The sequence below is a fragment of the Rhinatrema bivittatum genome, chromosome 18 (assembly GCF_901001135.1).
Source record: "Rhinatrema bivittatum chromosome 18, aRhiBiv1.1, whole genome shotgun sequence".
Lineage (NCBI taxonomy): Eukaryota > Metazoa > Chordata > Amphibia > Gymnophiona > Rhinatrematidae > Rhinatrema > Rhinatrema bivittatum.
In genome coordinates this window covers 45,643,060-45,658,231 of record NC_042632.1, presented here as the reverse complement: position 1 = coordinate 45,658,231, position 15,172 = coordinate 45,643,060, and the positions used below count along the sequence as shown (strand labels likewise).

At 41.0% G+C, this 15,172-nt stretch overlaps 1 protein-coding gene across 1 annotated transcript in view; it reads left to right on the top strand.

The window, feature by feature from the left end:
- Nucleotides 1-1,675: 1,675 nt before the first annotated feature.
- Nucleotides 1,676-15,172, top strand: part of SPOCK1 (SPARC (osteonectin), cwcv and kazal like domains proteoglycan 1) — a 384,555-nt gene continuing 371,058 nt past the window's right edge. The window contains exon 1 of the mRNA XM_029583840.1: nucleotides 1,676-1,715. The gene's annotated coding sequence lies outside the window, so the exon portion shown is untranslated. The remainder of the gene's footprint in view (nucleotides 1,716-15,172) is intronic.

Below are 15,172 nucleotides of genomic sequence, written 5' to 3'. Positions count from 1 at the left end.
GATTAAAACCTGGCTTCTTTACAAAGGCATTTAATGAAACTAATTAACCTAATAAAACACACTAACCTTCATGTTTTTACATATATATCTATATTTTAAATTTTATTTTTATACACTAAAAAATGACATTGCAGTTTTATGTTATATTATATTATTTTAATGTAATGTTGATCTTACTACGTAGTTTTTGTGCTAAGATCATTTTTAATGTATTTTGTTTTATTGCGATTTTACTTTATTGTTTGTTTGTTTTTTTTTACTGTTGTAAACCGTCGTGATGGCATCACCGAATGACGGTATATAAAAATCAGTAAATAAATAAATAAGTAAAACAAATTGGCCAGCTTATGCATATAAATGCCCCTATACGCAAATAAGTCGTACTTTACTTTCATGTGTAAAATATACGCTCAGGGACGGTAACTTTTAAACAGGTACGTGGGCAAACTTGAGCGCTTGTTCGTTGGCCTGGGCACATGGCCATTTTAGAACATACGCATGTACATGCCCGCATGTTACAAAATAGCCTGACCCTGCACACAATTTTAAGTGCACGTGAACCTATGTGCCCAACTGCTGCTTCTGCCGCATAAGTGAGGGGATTTCAAAAGAAACGCGTGCCAACGCCCTTTACCAGTTTTCACGGTTCAGCCAGTAAGGAATAGGTACATGCGCACATTTGCTTTCAAATAAGCATAAAGTTTGCAGGTAAAACTTGCATGTAGACTTTACTGAAAATTACCACCAAAGAGGATAATTTTCAGAGTGTGGGTAAAACGCTGTTTTATGTGCAGAAATAGTGTTTTCCAAATTTGCACCCCCCCCCCCCCCAAGACATGTGTAAATGTACCCACGAATGTCATGTATGTGACTAAGCTTACTCAGACCGAGTGGAGATAGGGAGGGGAGGTTGGGAGGGGAGATAGGGAGGGGAGATAGGGAGGGGAGGTTGCAGTTACATGCTTACTTTGAAAATTTTAAACATAGGTGCAAACATTTTCCTGAAACATTTGCGTGCGCCGCACAGCAAGTGTGCGGGTAAATTTGGCGGGAATCGTTTTTACAGTGGACTTATGCAAGTCCTCTTTGGAAAGGCGTAGGAGTTATGCATGCACTTGCTGTGATGATACAAAATTCCCTCCCTCCACAATTTCAACGCATATCAGTGTAAGCAGTTATTATAAATAATATAGCATGTCATACGCCGAGATACAGAAATATATGAACCACTTTACACAAACATATTAAAAAAAAAAAAGACCCAGATGGTTCTATTGTGCATCTTTTTCTTCACCTCCCTACAAGGCCTTCTGATGTCAGAAGAGTCACTTGCAGTTGGAGTTAACCCTTTCAATGTAGTAGGCCCACGATTGAACAGAAAGGTCCGGGCAGCAGGCAATAAAGAAAAATGAAAAAAGCACCAATACTTTTTTGGTCACCTTTCAATAGTTTAGAGATGATTTTCTGCTTTTGAAGCACAGCTTGGTTGTACGAACCAAATATTTCAGCAAACGTTCCTACAGAGCAGCCCTTCCTCCTCCCCACTCCCCCCCCCCCCTCAAAAAAAATGATGTTACCCATGTTTTCTTATTTAATCAAGATCAAAAGTAAAGGAGCATTTACAAGGTGTTCTAAATGTCTTTTTTTTTTTTCTTTATTTTTAACTTAGGATGATTATTTCAGAAACTGGAACCCAAACAAGCCTTTTGATCAAGGTAAAAAAAATAAATGGATTTTTTTTTTCTCATAAATTGTTTTATGTGCGTTGGAGAACCTGTTTACATTGTGCAATGCCGTTAACGTGTGTATTACGCTTTCTCGGCCCTCATGGCCCATCAGTGTGTGTCTGATGCAGAGGACTGCGTTCAGAGATGTTTTTTTTTTTAATGAGGCTGTAAGAACACCGCAGTTAACAGATACATGCTCACATCCCAGGAGAGGCAGTGGCTAGGTAAAATGGCTATTTCCCATGCCGGATCAGCTTGTTATTCCCTCCCCCTCTCCTGCAGTCGCGATTACGGTTGTTTCTCAGGCCATGCTAAAGCCTGCTCCGCAGCTCATAAACTGGTGCGTAACCTGCGTAATTGTTTCAGCTCTCAGCTCTGAATTTGCTCCAGATGGATATGTGATTACTGAACGTGTTTGTAAATGCTCCGATTCAGCACTTTATGCAGCTGAATTGGTGTGCCTGCCCTACCTCTCTTGTTTCAGAGCTGCTCCTTTCTCCCTTAACCTCCTTTCAAGATCCAGGTGAAAACTAAGAGGCTGTGTCTTAATGTAGATCACAAAATTTTAAATCACTTTTATTCACGAACATGCACACGGGGCCTGATTTAGTAAGCTTTTTGCCCCACAGACACAGAATGAGAAAAAAAAAGCCTTAGTAAATCAGGTCCACAGTATGCTGTACAATTAAAACAATTCTCCCACTTTGAAGCCACTGTTTATACAGTATGTAGCTGATATAGCAAAGGCTTTTTTTTCCTGCAGTTGTCTCCTATCTCTGTTCTACTGTCCTTCTACTATTGAGAAACATATTGATCTCATCTACGGCAGATGAAAATACTTAAGAGTTGTTATTTACCTTTTAGAAAGTAAATTTTCCTCTATGAGAGACATCAAATAGCAATAGTTGTAGGGGAAATTGAAATTCACTTATCTTAATGCCTGCACTATTGTGATGGAACAGCATGCAATGTAGCCCATGAAAACAGACTTTGTTTCCTTGCTTTGATTTTAATATATTCAAGCAGACAATGGTCATGTCATTGGTTATGTAACCATTTCCTGCTTCTTTAAGGCCGGGAATGTTAAAATTTCATGAGGCATTCAAGACAACTTTCCTTTTAACTGTTTCACCTACTGTAAAGCAACCGTACACATTAAGTGCTGTCAAATTATAAGCTCTGGCGCACTAATTATAATCGGGAAAAAATAACAAATGTATAAATGTATAAAAAAAAAGAAAGTCTTCATAGCACAGATTATCTTTCAGGTTTCGGCAGCGAACATGTGGCTTTCCTGTTCTTTCATGGACTGTGCACCATAACTGTTTAAAGCTTTCTTTTTAATATTGGCTTTTTCTTAAGGAGAGAAAAAAAAGTAAGAGAGAGAGAATAGTGATCAAATCCAATCTACAGTAATTGTTGCAAAATGCATGCATGCCATTTACCAGTACATTGAATTGTTGGTTCTTTTGTATAGAAGCCATGTGGTAATAATATACGGACTCTGGAAATAATGTTCTGAACACAGAGAGAGCGCAAATAGTTCTTGCAGGTAGGAAGGCATTGGCTGATTTAGGATTATAAGATTCTTTGTCTTCTCCCCGTTCAGCATGCTTTCTTTCATCTTGCAGTGTATTTGCAGAGTTGCTAATAGTGTGGGGGTTTTTTTTCACCCCTTCAGTAATGTCAGATTTGTCCGCCTGCCTGCCTGCCTACTCTGACTTCAGAGTCTTTATTTTTTTGCTCCCGCCAAGGCGGCAGTGGTGCCTTAGCATGAGATTCCCAAATCTCTAGGAGAGGAATTTTTACACTGTCTGCGGGAGTATAAGCTGATTCTCTCACGGGGCCGTCCCCTTGAAAACGCGGCTGGTGCCCATGTGGCGGGTATGTTTGTAACTGCAAATTTGTATCCTGCTTGGAAGCAGGCGCAAAGAACAAAGAGCAGGGATTTAAATGTAAAATCTCCATGTGTACTTTCACTCCCCCACCTCCCCGACCTAACTCCGCCCCTTTTCTTTGATGGGAAAAGTATAAGTAGTGTTTCACAGAATGCGTGTTCTTTACTGCATGGTATGTGTGTTTCAGTGAGAGAGAGAGAGTGAGTGTGTGTGAGAGAGAGTGAGTGTGTGTGAGAGAGAGTGAGTGTGTGTGAGAATGTGCGTGCTTGGAGGGGGGACGGTCAATTTTTGAAAACACGTTTTTATGCAGGGAAACACATTTACCCATGTATGATTATTTCCTCATGTGAGTATTACCAGTCTGATTTTAGGCTGTGGTTGTACTAATCTGTTTATAATTGGTATCTGTAATGAAAATTGGTGATTAACTGGAAAATAGGCCCTCAAAGAGGGAAGTTAGCCTAAAATAATTCACAGCCAAGCAGTTAAATAAAACCATTAGGTCAATTTTCAGTAAGCCAGTGAGCAGAGGTGTTATCTTAACTAAAGTTACCCAAGTATTCAGCAGCACTTATTGGGGTAAAAATGCTGCTGAATATACATAGCTAGAGTTATCTGGATAACTTTTCAGCTTATTGGATAACTGAATAATGGGATAAAAAATAGAGTGGGACGAGCACCAGATTTCCCCCCCCCCCCCCCCCCCCCCCCCGTCGTCATCCCTAAGATAAAATAAAATGTAGCAGGCTAAGCACATGATTTCAGCCCCCTCCTGTACCAAAAAAATAACTATTGTGGGCCAAATCTCCACTCCAGCCCCCATCCCCAAACCCCTAAAAGTGCCCCTGAAGCCCAGTGAGAGGGGAAGAGGCTCTTATCTCCTTCCGCTGGGCTGAACACCAAGTGTTGATAGCTCCGACAGCTACCAGCACTTAGTATTCATTTATACCCCCTCGCTCCAGGGTGAGGCAGCAAATCACCATTCAGAACGCAGTGTTAAATGTGGACAGACTCCTTCCCTGTCAGTGAGTTCTCCAGTTGACTTGAGATCAGCAACCTTTCCAACCAATTAGCTGTATCCTTTTATCCAGCCAGTGTTGAATATCAGCACAAACTAGATACTTTTTTTACCACACCCCCAAAATCCCCCCTCCCCCATTGCACCCCCCCCCCCCCCTTGCTGTGGTACCATATTCCAAAATGGCACTGGCTCAACAATATTTTAGGGTACAGCTATTCTGCAAAAATGGCCCTAGCCATTCAGAACAAACCAAAAATGGCCTGATTTGTTTCCTTTTTCTTTTTGCGTTCATTAAAAATGAATGCACATTCCTAATGGGCAGCCCAACATGATAGAACTGCCAATCTCAGTGCTCATAATGGAACATAAATACATAATATCGAATTGATCCAAGGTACTGAATTATTATTTAAGAGTCTGTGGCTCAGCATCACTAATTTGTATTTAACCCTTCATGGTACTGGAAGCCAGTGGAGGGAACGAAGAACCGGTGTAATATGGTCGTGCGCATTGGTTCTGGTCAGGATCCGTGCCTGAGTTCTGTGCAATCTGCAGAGCCCTCGTGGTACTCGTGTTTAAGCCAATGAAAACCAAGCCACAGTAACGTATTCCCCTCAGAACGAGAGCTTGGAGCACAGGTATGGGTGACGATATACACATCCCCCACTGCAGAAACAGGATAACTGCGTACAGCCCAGGGACAGAAGACAGAGGTACAAATAAAGATAGAAAAACATTGTCTGGAAGGGAAAAAAAAAAAAAAAGTGTCTGAGCAGAGCTCCAAGAGAGGAAGGAACTGAATGCCACTCAGGCCGGGCAGAGTTTTATACAGTGGTAGAGAGAGGAAGGCCAGGGGCTTTCGACTCATAAGTAATCACCGATGATGCTGGAAAGCAGAAGGAAGACAGATGAGGAGTGACTAGAGGTCCGTCGCAGTCACCACGAAGATCCAAGTTAAAAATTCAGGGACTAAGATGAAGAGCCAGACATTTGAAAGTGAATCTCAGGGCCTCGCCTACAGCTTACCCGGGGACTGCATCTGGCAAGATGCCAGGAGTTCGCTCAGGAGAAAGGATAAAAGGGATGGAGGTGACGAAGGAGGAGAAAAATGATATAAAATACACAGCTATCACTTATTTTTTAGTTTTCTATCCAAACACAAAATTATTGCTAATATACAGTCAAGTTTAAATTTATATATTTTGCCTATATCCAGTAGGTATGTAAAATGCACTAATAGGTAGGCACATGCAATACAGGGAGCATTATTTTTTTCATCTATGAGTCAGTTATTTTCTTAATTGTAAATTCCATGAAAACAGATGTTATTAATTTTCATTGTAATGTACTCAAATTGAAAATGTTGATTGGCTGAAAGTCGTTGAACTAATTTGGACCTGCATACAATTTGGTTGCCATATGGCCTTTTTAAAAGCATTCCCTAAAGTTGCTGGCAGAAACAAATAAGATTGGCAATGTGCTGGGTAAATCAACAAATCCAATTTGCCTGTAAAATATATTCTAAACATGCACTGAGTGATAACTGCCACTGCCAATACCTCCAAGACTGGATGGTTTACTATATAAATGTCTAGTCTTTTCTGTTCACCATCCTGTATGTATATATCCATATATATATATATATATATATATATATATATATATGTTAGAAAATCAGCACTTTTATGAAACAACCTTATAGTTTATTCTTGAACAATTTAATAACTTTCTCATTATATGGATAATACTAGGGCGGATTTTAAAAGCCCTGCTCGCGTAAATCCGCCCGGCGCGTAAATCCGCCCGGCAGGCTTATTTTCCATAGGCCTGCCGGCGCGCGCAGACCCTGGGACTCGCGTACGTCCCGGGGTTTTTTGTCGGGGGCGGGACCGATCGACGCAGCGTTTTGGGGGCGGGACACGGCATTTCGGGGGTGGGCCCGGGGGGCGTGGTTTCGGCCTGGGGCGGTCCGGGGGCGTGGCCGCGCCGTCCGGAACCGCCCCCGGGTTGCGTCTCGGTGCGCCAGCGGCCCGCTGGCGCGCGTGGATTTACGTCTCCCTCCGGGAGACGTAAATCCATCAACAAAGGTAGGGGGGGTTTAGATAGGGCCGGGGGGATGGGTTAGGTAGAGGAAGGGAGGGGAAGGTGAGGGGAGGGCGAAAGAGAGTTCCCTCCGAGGCCGCTCCGATTTTGGAGCGGCCTCGAAGGGAACGGAGGTAGGCTGCTCGGCTCGGCGCGCGCCGGCTGCCCAAAATCGGCAGCCTTGCGCGCGCCGATCCTGGATTTTAGCGGCTACGCGCGTATCTACTAAAATCCAGCGTACTTTTGTTTGCGACTGGTGCGCCAACAAAAGTACGCGAACGCGCATTTTTTAAAATCTACCCCACTATGTATACAATATCATAAACTGGAAACAAAAGCCCAAATATTAAAAGCCCAGCATGGGCAGAAACAGCGCATGCTATAAAATTGCTGTGTCCATGTGCACGCGCCGGGAACCATGCGTGCGCCGGGAACCACGCGCACAGGAACGCACGCGCGTGTTTTTGAAAATCTTCCCCAAAGGTTAAAACATTTCTTTAATTCTTACTTGTCTGAATGACCTTGGCTCAAGAGATCCCATCCCCTGAAAATTATTTATGGGAAACTTAATGGTTCCCCTGTCAGGGTGTAGAAAACTGGAGGTTTTTTTCCCCAGGAGGTGGAGTTATAAAGCACTGGTGAGCACTTTTATCCAAATAAATAAAAAAAAATAAAGCTTTATACACAGCGCGGTCCTGGATACAATGGTGGATTGCTGCCCTTTTCGGATACAGCTGGCAGTTAACAAATATCTACAATCAGAGTCTTTGCTCTTTAGGAAAGCCCATATAGAAAACATGGTTAAGCAGTTTTAATAGCATTAGAACCATTGACCTTGCTTCCAATCCACACCAGCTCTCTGTGCTTACAGGTGGGCAACCACTTGCTTTCTCATCCCAGCACTTCATGACTCTTTGGAAAGTTGAAAAGCTGAGCTTTGCCTTCTCCCAACTCCCAGACAGCTTCTTTCTGGTCTCTTAGAGCTCTGCACAGTAGTGGGCACCGGGTTTTTCTGACTCCCAAGCAGTTTGCAGAGTGTCATTTATACTCGTCGCATTAGAGATTGCATCTACCTGGTCAGAAATGCCAGAAGGGAGCTCCTGTTCCAGCCTCCTCCGGGGGTCCCAACCCAGAATCCCAGCAACATTTAAAAAGTATAATTTAAGGATTTGATCCTCCCTGGGTTGTTCTCTTAATGAATATTCATGTTTCGGTTCACAATGTCACATAAAATTCAGAATGGGTAATAGCATTAGTACAACATCTGCATAACCAAAAAGAATGATTATTCATTTTGGTCCATTAAATTTTTTTATTTTCATTTTTTAAGATCATGGGGTGGGAAACTTGGAAGCTGATTTCCACAAGTAAAATCCTTTTTTTTTTTTTTTTAACCTGGGAATCTGCTTTTTAAAATTGACCACCCTCAATGCAGATAAAAGGACCTGTGTTCTACAAAGCACGTACTTTCGCTTGCATTGTCTGGAGAAGTTCCTAGGGGCATGTTTAGGTAGGGGAAGGATAATAGCAACATAGATTGCATTTTTTAAATCTATGCATAGTATTTTTGTTTAAAAGTTTAGTCCTACACAAAAAACACAGGTGCAAATACCGCAGGTACTTTGTACCTTGTACAATAATCAAAGCAAAGCTACTGTACAATGCATAAATGATTTTAATTTGATTTATTGGTGCAAACCCCACAAATAAAAAGGTACCCACAGTATTTGCACCAATATGTTTGATTATTGCCCCTTGTTTAGTTTGAAATACATAAGAACAGACTCTGAGGAAAGATATATCTTCCAAAAAAGCTTACCTATTTAAATAATACCTACAAACATAAATGTCACTGGGGCCGATGTAATAAGCAGCGCTAAAGCTACCATGGGTTTTTGCATGCACTTGGCGTGGGGTTTTGCATGCGTTTTTTCCACGCTAGCCTTACACAGGTAAGTAATAAGGTGTTCAGTGTGGGAAAAACATAAGAATAAACCTACTTTATAATATGTGGCTGGTTTAGCGTGAGTGCATGCAAATGAGGCAATTAACTATCCATGCGCATCGGTTAGTGCGGATTTTTGAACGCGAGTGTTTTTTAGCACCCGGGTCAGGGCAGGAGTTAAGTTAAAGCGTGTGTCTGGAGACCCGTTTACTCTGGCGCAATCATGGCCTTACCTTCGCTTTTTCCAGATGTTTGGAACATTTTTTGCGGGTCAGCTGGAAGAATCTCTACTGCATTCCAGCGCCTGCCGGCATCCGCCGGTGCAGCTGCCACGCGGTCGGAGACAGAACATGAAGGGTTTAGACTTTGCTCTACCTACCTTCAGTACCACTCCCGGGCCACTAACTTCTTCATTGTTTCATAGAAAGGGAAGGCTTTCACCCCAAGAATGACTCGTGGGTCACCACATTAATATGGGTTTCTGCACGGTTTGTTATATAGGGCTGTGAGCGCGGATTTTTGCGCAGTTTTCTGCAAGCATCTCATTTGCATACAGGCTCTTTATTACATCCCATTGAGGCACCTGCTTTTGTTGCATGCACTAAAAAAAAATACTCCTGATTAATGCTGATTTCACCGCGGGTCTTGTTACATCGGTTATTTATGAATATATTATCTTAATAAAGAATAATATTTATGCTGACATTATAAGGCGGGTTACTGTCCATCCTGGTAACAGGATCCCTTGTCTGGACAGTGAGTTTTAAAACCACAAATATTATGAGTTCATTTTATTTGTTTTAGCTGTGAGAATCCATTCTATACTATCAAGTCAACTTTAAAAGGCTCGCGCGCGCATGTGCAAATACCGGCGGTTACACTCGTGACTGGGCCCTGCGTGCGCCGAGTGCATTTTAGAAAGGGCCCGGCCACGCGCATAACTCCCGATACGCGCAGAAGTGCTGGGCCTGAAGAAATGGGCGGGCTGGGGGTGGGTCTGGGCCAGGACAGCGTCATTATATCTACATCTAAAAACTGTCAAGTCAGAAGAGTATTCCTTCCTAAGTGGACAGTATTAGCCTGGTTTCCAAAGAGTGTAGGGGCTTAACATTGAGAGACAGGAGCCTACATTCAACCCTTTGAAAACCTATTAATGAGAGTCCCTAAATTTAGTGGGTAAGAGGGCGGATTTAGGGCAAGGAAAACAAGTTAGAAGCTTAGCTCTGATTTTCAACACTAGGCACCTAACTTAAGGTCCTAAATCCAGGCAAATGAATTATAGCGCTAAATTTAGGAGCATTTTCAACTAAAAACTTAGGCTCCTTAACTTGGCTGAAAATAAGCTCCTGATTTAGGGACCATTTTGTGTCTATGTGAAAAATCCTTAGTTGCTTAAATTTAGGAGCTGAGAGATCAGTATTGAAAAGGTTTGTCTGGCTAACTTTTAAATTAAATTGTTTGCAAAATCCACTATAAAATGTGCTGAAATGAACTTCATAAAGCAAAATCTGGCATGAACATCATATCCTCACAGACGCTGACCGCATACAAATGAAGTGTGCCTAATGTCCGTTAAGATTTTTAATCATAGGTCTGCCATGGACCCATATGTTTTTTTATATACGTAAATAAAATTAACATCCTAGAGATATTGAGTAGATATCCATGGCCTACATGGTTAAGTAACTTAGCCAGCTAACACTTATCTGGATAAGTTACAAGGATATTCAGTGGCAAGACAATGCCACTGAATATCTACATAGAAGCTCTGTACTTTACACGTTAACATCCAGGATGTTTTATAGCATCTGCCTAATTTCATTTCTGGTAAGTGAAAAGTATCAGCACAGAAATCAAGATACGTAAGACTGTCTGCATTGCTGTTGGCAGTTCTTAGTCTAATTATTTCACCTTTTTTTTCCCCTCAGACCCTTCTCTGCCACCGGTTATTCTTCTTTTTCAATGATTTTATTAACTGTGACTTAAAAAACTACTATCCCAAAGACCTAGTCTTGTTACATGTGTTAGATCTCTACCTACAAATTATTTGAGACTTGATTCATTTCAACAATTCAAAGGTCTATCAATCAAATACTAATTTTGCAAGAGTTTCAACTTAGCATTTTGTCTGTTCTCTACTCCATTGAACTGTTATATTTTTTTTTCATGTTAAATCTCCATGCTTCAACCACTCTCATGAAGAAGTATCTTCTTAAGGTACTAGTGAGTCTACTTTCTCAAGCACCATTTACCACCACCATCTGCAGCTATCACTAAACCAGTTTCTAACCCAGTATACCAGGCTGTCCCCCCCCCCCCCCCTAAGTGCTGGTTAACAGTGTGACAGGACCTCCCCTATTGAATCCAAGCTACCCCCAGTTGATCCATATTGGTTAGTGTCTCTCTGTAGAAATGATCAAAGCAAATGCCGAAGCCTTGTAGATAAGAGCATTGCTTGTTTCAGTATCCACCCTTTAGCCAAAAGAAGCTTTCTACAATATGCTTTCAGTTAGAATGTGTTGTTCCAATAGTTTTTGTTGAAGATATCTTTACTTAACTGAAACCATATATATCCACAACAGCGCAACATAGTGATTAACATCATCCAAGTGTTTGATTGAGCCAGTGGTCTCCATCCTCACAGTATTCTACAATGGCGAAACAAAGGGACTCTTGCAGATGACAGTCTATCAAGTAATCCTCAGACCCCTTTTTTTTTTTTTTGCTGCTCTTATTAATAAGATGAATATTGTGCATTATGGCATATGAGATCAGATTGAATGGCTTCTCAGTCTGCAGAGTCATTACCGGATCATTAGTTCTGCCTGCCACGATGATTTGAAAGGGAGTTCTTATACATAAGGCCAACCGTCCTCTTCCATAATAAAGGAGTTAGGAGATATGAGTGCAAGCAGAAAATTGAATCAGTATCACCATCGGTGCATTAAATGATGGTATTTTACCGCCAACTGCTTCCTTTAAAAGTTAACTTTTAAAATTTCATTGAAAAGTAATTTTCGTGGCTTGCCATGAAGATCACCATGAAGATCTTAACCTATTTAAAAGCAGCTCTGCAGCCCAGCTAACCCAAAAGTTGCCCAGACTGAAATGTCTGCCATGAAATAGCCATTGTTGAATGGAGATAATGATTTCCTTCAAGATCTTTAATTGCAGACTGGACGGCGAGAGGGCATAGAATTCAGTTCCTGGCTGTGATTGATGTGCGTTAGAATGTCAAAAGTTCATTTTTCTCTGGCGTAGTTAATTAAGAGTATTTTCCCATTTCTTTAGTATATGCTTTCTCAGTTAAGTAGAAAGTCAATCAGCAATACAACATCAAAGAGAAAGCCTTGCAGATTAATTGCTATCCAGTGCTCTTGTTCTTTTTCATAAGACCCTAGGAAGTGAAACACATTTGTGTCGCTAACATGTTCAGACACAAACACTAACCCACTTCACACATTTATTTTATTTTTTTTTTTAGAACTTTTCCGGTGCAGATATTTCTATTTGCAGCCTCCCTAATATTTCTCAGTCTTTGCTATAAATATAATACACTGGTGAAAAGGAACTGACTGTTTTAATGTGTTCTTTCTGCTACAAACTGTTTCCCTTGTGATTTCAAGATTCTTTTCTTATCTGCAACACAATGGGTTTCTCAAAAGACCATCTAACATATAAGATATCTGTAAGAGCCTGATAAGAAGTCTTAAGGTCTGCATTTTCCCCCAAAAGGGACTCAGAGATGCTGTTAACATTATCATTTGTTTCTTTAATTAAAAGATATTGAAGTTACAACTCTTGACTTAAGGAACAGTATTTTAAGACGTGTAACCTGATCTAGTCGGTTAACATATAGCCAAAGACAATAGTTTTCTGAACAAAATTCACAGTATTTTCTGACCTGTTCAGCACATTCTTGTATTGAATTTTTATGTGCACTCCAGACAAATTTAATGGATCTTTTCTATTATGTATAACTCTCCTCCAGGTCCAGAGCAATTTATCTACCTTATTAGGAGGAGGAAAATAATTGATTTTATATATATATATATATATATATATATATATATATATATATATGGGGGTGGGGGAGGGCACTATGTATGTCACATCTGGCAATAACTATGGAAAACAAAAACATTCCAAGAACAGAGAAGAAAGCATATGTTACTTACCTGTAGCAGGTGTTCTCTGAGGACAGCAGGATGCTGGGTGATGTCATCAGACAGAGCCTTGATCAGAAAACTCACTTCTAGAAGCTTCTCTGAGAATTTGCTGGGCTATCCCACTACACCATCAGCACTTGGGGAAGCCAACTCCTAGGCGAGGTGCTAATCTGGCAGAAAGAAAGAGCATTTGGATTGACTTTCATATCATTTTTGATTGGAAACGACACAAAACGAATCAATAAATGCCATTGTTTTGTCATTTTAAAACAGGAGCACATCCATACTGAAGAAAACGTCAGTGAGCTCTGAACCACCACAATAGTTTATGTAAGACAATGATAATACACATCTCATTTCTCAAAATTGTTTTCATTTTATTGGATATTGGTTAAAGCAGTGACTGAATAGATTCTAGGAGTGATATCTCACTATTTCAGTCACCCCATGTTTTGCTGTGTAGGTTGTAGAATTGCATGCATGCTGCATATTGTGATTTGTAACAATGCAGTTTTTTTTATTTCCCCAAAAATCAAAGATTTATGGTAGCAATAATCCATTATCTCTGGATTGGCAGTGTTACATCACTACTGTAAAATGTTTTCATTGACCTTAAGTGTGCAAGTTAATAAACAAACCGCATCTGTAATATAATATTTCTCAGAAAACGTTTCCTTTATGAACAATGTACTTTGCAGTAACGCAAGCCTTTAAAATCATGAAATGGGATAAAAGAGCACAGAAAACTGTTGGCATTTTAAATGGCAATTCTGACGCAATCTACGGGGATCTCCAAATACTGCACTTCTGATTGCAGGGTTCTTTATTTGCATGAAATCTTTTGTTGCTCATGCTATATTTTTGTTCTTCCTTTGTCTCTGTGATACCTGCTTGAGGTTCTGATATGAATCAGCACAGAAGCACTCTACAGCTAGATGTAAACATGCAGTATATCATGATAAGCACTATCTTTGCAATGTACTAATACTGTACGTTGAAGCTGCAGTTGTACCATTTTGTACATTTCATATTGTGCATTGGGACTGACTGGGACAACACATTTTTGATGACCTTTATGGGATTTACTGTGTTCTGATTCTCAAGGGCCATGGAGAAATTAGTGATGTTCAGGGAGAAAATTTTCATTTCGGACAGAGAGGGGTTAATGTTTATTTTAGTTCATGTGCTGAATTTAAATAAACATTGGGACGGTAATTTTCAAACGGGCATGCACGTGTGTGGGATTCGCGGCTAGATACGCAACAATTTTATATCCTGCATGCACATATGCACATATGTTATAAAATAGCCCCAGCACTTATGAGCGCTTCTAATTTTACAAGTGTGCGTGCACAGCTGCGTAATGTTGGCTTTGAGTCACGCAACTGAGGGAATTTTATAACAGGTGCGCGTCCATGCCATGACCAATTTCACCCAGTTCATCCACCAATTTGCCCAATCTCTAGACCACTAAGTTCTTTAGCCTGCATTTTCCTGAGCTATACCAGATCTGTCACAAACTTCATAAATTCCTGGAAATAGTTTTACTGAGACTTACACCTCCTCCGTGGCAGAAGTAACTTTATGCTCAAATATACCTGGGCGCGTGCCTAGACTCGTAGGTACTGGCATGCAATCTCTTGGCCCCTACCTCAGGACACGCATGCCCCGCCCATACCACACCCACATTCTGCCCCTTTTTTCCCCCAATACAAAATATCGCGCTCCGGGACTTGTACGCCCGCATGTGGGCGGCTTATAAAATTGGGTGGACACGTGCATGTGATACATCTCCCAATTTTGGTGCATGCCCAGCTTTTAAAATAAGAGGTGAATTTTTTAAAAATTCCTGAAACAAAATATTAAACCAAAATGGGCCCCTACCAGGTCTCCCTACTGGGCTAGCCTCCCTGGGGTCTCCCATGAACCCCTGCAAATAAGATGAAGACTCCCATGGCCCCTATGCTCACTCCACCCCCTGCAAATAAGACCAGACCTCTCCATCCCCCTGAAAATATTCCAAGGCCAGGTTTTACCTCATCTACACAACCCTTCCGTGGGGTTCTTGGATGGAGAAAGGGGCAGGAATGATCCCCAGTTGTGCCTGTCCCATCGGTTTCCTTTTGAAAATGGTGATGCCTCAGGACTAACTGGTGCCATACTGCATTAGGCCCACAAAGTAATATTTATTTATTTTATTTAACTTCTTTTACTATACCGACACTCAAGACCAGGTCTTATCGTACCGGTTTACATTAGAACAAGGGGAAAAATCAATTAACGTATAAGTGGAAAAGAGAAGTTACATTAAAACAGGGAGAGTAAAAACA